Source organism: Lactuca virosa, chromosome 3 (genome assembly GCF_052849685.1).
Source record: "Lactuca virosa cultivar CGN04683 chromosome 3, Lactuca_virosa_CGN04683_v6, whole genome shotgun sequence".
Lineage (NCBI taxonomy): Eukaryota > Viridiplantae > Streptophyta > Magnoliopsida > Asterales > Asteraceae > Lactuca > Lactuca virosa.
In genome coordinates this window covers 42,457,345-42,463,176 of record NC_136428.1, presented here as the reverse complement: position 1 = coordinate 42,463,176, position 5,832 = coordinate 42,457,345, and positions in this window count along the sequence as shown.

Here is a 5,832-nt window from a genome sequence, read left to right as displayed (position 1 = left end):
CTATGCTCAAAGTTCATTATGAGATGATTTCTGCCATAAACTCCCTGATCAAACAAACCCACATCTGACATGAAAAACATATTCAGAGGTTGGACAAAGAGATTCGTCACAAAGATGTAATGAATATCGTTATGCAAGAAGTGATTATCAAGGTCATCCGTGCAGCTCAACATTATATGGGTGTTCCGAACGACAAGTTTGATGAAATGCTTCACATCATCGATGAAACCTTTGCTCACCTCAAAGCACAAGCTCACACTGCCGAAGCTTATGATTCGCTTTCGAAGAAAATCAACACAAGCTTTCAACGATTCTGTAACATCCCAAATTTAGGAATATAAGTTCGGGGTGCTATGTGTAAATAAAGGAGTAGACTCGACGAGTAGGTATCTTAAATCGTCGAGTCGGAGCGGGTTTTGGCCATGTGTTAAGTGACCAACTCGCCGAGCCGGCGGCGGGACTCGACGAATCGGTGCTCGGAAGAGAAAACCCTAATTTTAGGGTTTGCACCCTATTTAAAGGACCATATGTCCTCCCTTTAGCCTCCTTATTGCCCTTAAGAGTCAGTAAACCCTAAAATCGTGTGAGCTTCCATTGTTAAAGAGATTTGAGCTTTGGAGGAGGAATATTGAGAAGGGAGCTTGAAGATCAAGAGGCTAGCATCAAGGGATTGGTGTAGATCCAGAATCTACTTCAGCTTGGACACATTTTGGAGGTAACAAGCTGTTACCTTGACTCTATTGCATTTATATCTATTCAAGAATGAGATTTGGGGCCATTTTGGCATGTTAAGGATCTAATTCGGGTTAGGGATCTAGATCTGAGGTTGCTACTTCAGATCTAGACTTGTCTTGGTCCAGAGACTCACAAAGTATCAGCCCTTGGTTTGTTGGTGACACATCCTTGTCTTAAACCTTAGCCCTAGATTGATTTGGGCCTATAGCTTCTTGTTTCCACGTAAAGTTTGCAACTTTACGTGAGAGTCATGCCCTAGAAGAGTGGATCTACAGTTTGGAGCCCCTGCATGGCTCGAAAAGCCTCTGTTTGAATAAAGGACTGAAGACACTCGACGAGTCACTTGGGTGGACTCGACGAGTCATATGAAGATAGGCATGAACTCGACGAGTTGGAGGAACAACTCGGCGAGTCTGTTGAAGATTGCCGTGGACTCGGCGAGTCTGTTCTTGGACTCGGCGAGTCAGAACGCAAAACCCCAACCTCTTCTGGTTAAGACTCAGATCAGTGAGTTGAGTGGTGACTCAGGGAGTTGGACATGATAGGACTCAGAGATTGTTGAACTCGACGAGTCATGGGGTGACTCGGAGAGTCGAGTCGTGATATGGGAGTTTTCTGAGTTTAGGAACTCGGTGAATCAGTGGGTTGACTCGGCGAGTAGGGTCAATCAGGAAGGTTGACTTTGGCCAGGACTTTGACTTTGACCTTCAAGGGTATTATGGTAATTTGGATATTCATGTCAATGGATCATTGATGGCTATAGGTGTTGGAGTTTGGGGCAGTGCTTCGGGATTGTGCTTTCGTGGTTCGGTTCGGCAGTTGCTGGGTGAGTTATCCTCACTATACCCAAGGGTCTAAGGCACCAAGGCCGGCCCTTTGATTTGTTATTTGAGATAGTTACTGCTGTGATATGTTAGTTGGTATCCTGGTAGATAGGATGGCTATATGATGGTATGCTCTGTTAGATCAGTATCCTGGTAGATAGGATGGCTATATGATGGTATGCTCTGTTAGATCGGTATTCTGGTAGATTGGATGTGGCTATGCTTAGTGACCTGTAGTTGGTCTGACTGTCTGTTATATGTGCACGTGTTGAGCAGTAGTAGAGGGTATTCCATCCTGGTAGGATGATAGGGCCCTAGTATGTTGTCTTGTAGACTGTTATATGGTTATTTTGATAGGTTTTATACAAACAATCCTATGTGTGCATGCAACCCTAATTGGATCTATGTTTTTACTATTAGACATACAACTTTATGAACACGAAAAGAAACCTGGAATGCTCCTCTAATTTTCGAAATCTACATAGGAGAATAGAATACATACCTTTTGTTGTTATATAGCAATAACAACTAGTTCCTTGAATTTCCTTAGCTCTTGAAAGCAAGTACCACAAGTATAGTACCTCTAATGGCTCACAAACACACTAGGTGAAAGGATGAATATGGGAGAGAGGAGAGAAGGGTATCTTGCCCTAAAATTCGTCCCTTTTAGGGTTTCCCAAGGGTTGGACGAATTCTAGTGCCTTAGGGTGCTATTTATACTGGAGGCTAGCTAGGGTTTCAAGGTGGAAACCCTAATCCCTTAGCTTAGGGCCTAAGCAAGTCCATTGACTCCTTTCCTTAAGCCCTTGGACGAAAACTCCTAGATCCTTCTAGGATTTTCGTTCAAGCCTTAATAAAGGTGATCCAATAGCCCAAAGTCTCAACTATCAAATAATTACAAAACAGCCCCTGTACTTTTAATTAATTCCTTTAATCCCAAAATTAATTCCTAATTAATTTCTGATTAAATACTAATTAATAATATGATTCCAAATTAATATATTATTCATATAATATAATAAATAAATCATATTTATGCCTTAATCAACCTCTCTCCTCAACTGTCATCCTGTCTAGTCACCCGTGTGAAGGCAACCCAAAAGGACCATGCTCACAATCGGGTCAAGTACATACCAAAATAGTTATGGACTTAGACACTAATCCAACAGTCTCCCACTTGGATAAGTCTAATAACTATTCTGCGTATGACTTCAGAACCCAATCAGCAACCGTAGCTTTCAAAAGCCGCTGTCAACTCTGATCAGTAACTTGTCCTTTAGATAAGGGATTATATATTCCTCCATTCTCAAGATATCGTATAGACACGAGACATGGATTTAAATCATTCTCTCTGTCTATGTATTGTTTCCCGACATCTGATTCATGACGACTGACAACAGACTACAATTGAACACATCAACTTAGTCCCGGCTTGGCCAAGCGCTTAGAGTGTCATCATTAAATCATCGAGGGGCCCACATATATCGCTTTTATCCCACTTTGGGTAAAAGGAATGGATAAACTTCGACTCAAATGCTTGCTTGCACCTACTAATCGAATCACACACAACAATAAGTTTTATAACACCAAGTTACTGGTGCGTTTACTTATCATCAATGTGCAACCGACCAGCAAATAACAACTCACACGTCTCGGTTTCAAGAACATACAATGTTATCGTCTCACTAATCACCCGTGATAAATCCATGAAGTGATTCAAGTGAGCGTGGGTTTAATCCAATACTTTAATCTTATCAAAGCACTCACGAACTCTGCAGCAAACTTGTGCTATGTCTAAACACTTTAGACAATCTGCAGACAGATTCATGACAGTCTTCCTTCATACCTACTTCCAACGTATGACCGACTGTGGAGGTTCGAATAACCCAGTTATTCTGGAAGTCAAAACATGCAAAGTGAAACGCAATAATAATATTAATCCTATATAGCCCCAAAACTTTTGAGCGTAAATAAAAACACTTTTATTTAAACACCATATTGATTACTCATTATTCATTACTTACTGTTTCAGAAAATCAACTTATTACTCGAATTATAACCACAATTGTCCCATGCTCCAAGCATGCACACTTTGGTTTCCTATGGTCCATACTTTGTGAAATAGATAAATTGAAAAACCTTTTCCAATGAAACTCATTTCACAATCCCCAATCCTTATTATAAGAATACCAAATTCTTGCCACTTTTAGAATATGTCAGATTCTAACATTTTATGCAATGATTCTTTCGTAATGTCATAGCACAAAAGTCACCAAGACCCGGCTAATGAAATTACAAGGTATTCTATCGGAAATTGTTACAAGACAATTCCATAGACGTGAAGTCTCACATTCAAAGTACATTCCTTTGAACATCCTTCTCGCATAAAAGTTTCTAATCTAGACATATTTCTTAATATCCAACTCCCATTAATGGAAACATTTCCATATTTTCCATATGACAACTCATTCTTAATAGAATCTTATCTATTCATAATAATGTCAATATAGTCCATCCAGTACTATACTTCCAACTACTCACAAGCGACAAATCCTCAGTGAACCTCAGATCGTCCTTTGATAGTTGTTTAATTATTTTAGTCAAAGCCGATTCTAGTCCCTTTTTCCCTCTTAATGCCCTAGGCATTTGGAAAATTTTAGAATGGTCAAATATTACAGCATATGCAATCGATCCTATACCCGAAGCGTATTGGACACGATGCATAATGTCTCACAAAAGGACATGATATTTCATCATCCTTCTGCCATAATATTTTGTTAGCCATGTTCTCACAATTCGAACTATGAAGAGGGATGCCGTAATCATAATCGAATTTTGAGAACGTGCTATGTATCATTGACTAAATTTTATTAACATTTCTTGATCTAAGCTTTTAGATTTGAAACGAAGTATAATATTCTCTCCCTTAATTATAGCAAAACAACTTTTCAACCCCTACAACTTTGCAAAGTTAATCTTTGTTTTCTATAATTAATATTGCTAACTTGCAATACTTACCATAATAATCATGCTCCCACTAACATGATGATTATTTTCTTACCAGCATAACACTTATGCTCCCACTAGCTTTGACATGTATTCAGAAAACACTTGAACTTATAGAAAACAATGCTTATTGAATTCCTTAAGTTCATATTTCTAATACCTAATGCTTTGATAAGCCTTTATCTAAGCTTTTTAAGCTCATACACGTTTCCTTAGATAGCTCACATGTGTGTCTAAGCAATTCAGAATTTATGTTACTAAGTTCCAGATGTTCAGACTAATTGCCAAATCTCACAATTCGAACTATGAAGAGGGATGCCGTAATCATAATCGAATTTGAGAATACAATTATCACAATTGCTATCTTCTTAAAATCTCTCTTAGTGAAAGCATTTCCTCACAATCATTTTCATGAAGGAGGGAGACCTTATGACACTTAGGTTTTAAAGTGTATGTGTTCCTATCCATTTGAATTTGTCATAACAATAATCGTAAGACAAGGTTCGTGACAAATCCAATCTCATATGGACTGAACTCGTTCAAACTTGATTCCTTGCCTCATGGTAGCACGAATGCCCACCATGTCTTCCAAGCAACTCACCCTTTCATATCAATGTACTTTCCATTGATCAAGGTGCTTTGTCTTTATGCATTCAAATGAGAACTCATAGAACTCACACGCATAATTAACTCAATTGGAATGGCACAGAAAAAGAGTATGTCATCCACGATAGGCTTTAAACCTCAAGTCGTGTGCTAGTGATGATCAACTAGGTTTACTCTTGATTTGTTCTTGAAACTTTTCAAGACCATTAAGACTCCCACTGACTCCTTGACATATAAGATTCTCTTGTCAAGAAACATTTCTTGACAGACAAATATTCAAGAGTTAGTGTAGCCTTTTGTCAAGTTTAACATTTCACACAATTGGTCCTGGTTGGTCTTTGTCTTATCCAAGACATCACAACTTACCAATTTCAAATATACAAGAATAAGAAAACTTTTCCAAATTCCACATTTGACGAGTGTTATAAACCTACTTAAGACTTGTCACTCAAGTCACAATCTTGGAGTATGACTCTTAAGACTTGATATTGGAACGAAGTATGATTGACTTATTGATTTAACTATTTCCATAATTCTCGATTCCTCTTTTTAGACATACAAATGCACTAAGACTCACTTAGAGGACCAATTGAGAAATAGTTCTTAATCATTAAGACTTATCATAAAACACAATAAAAGGTACTCTCCCTTCTTCTTAGAA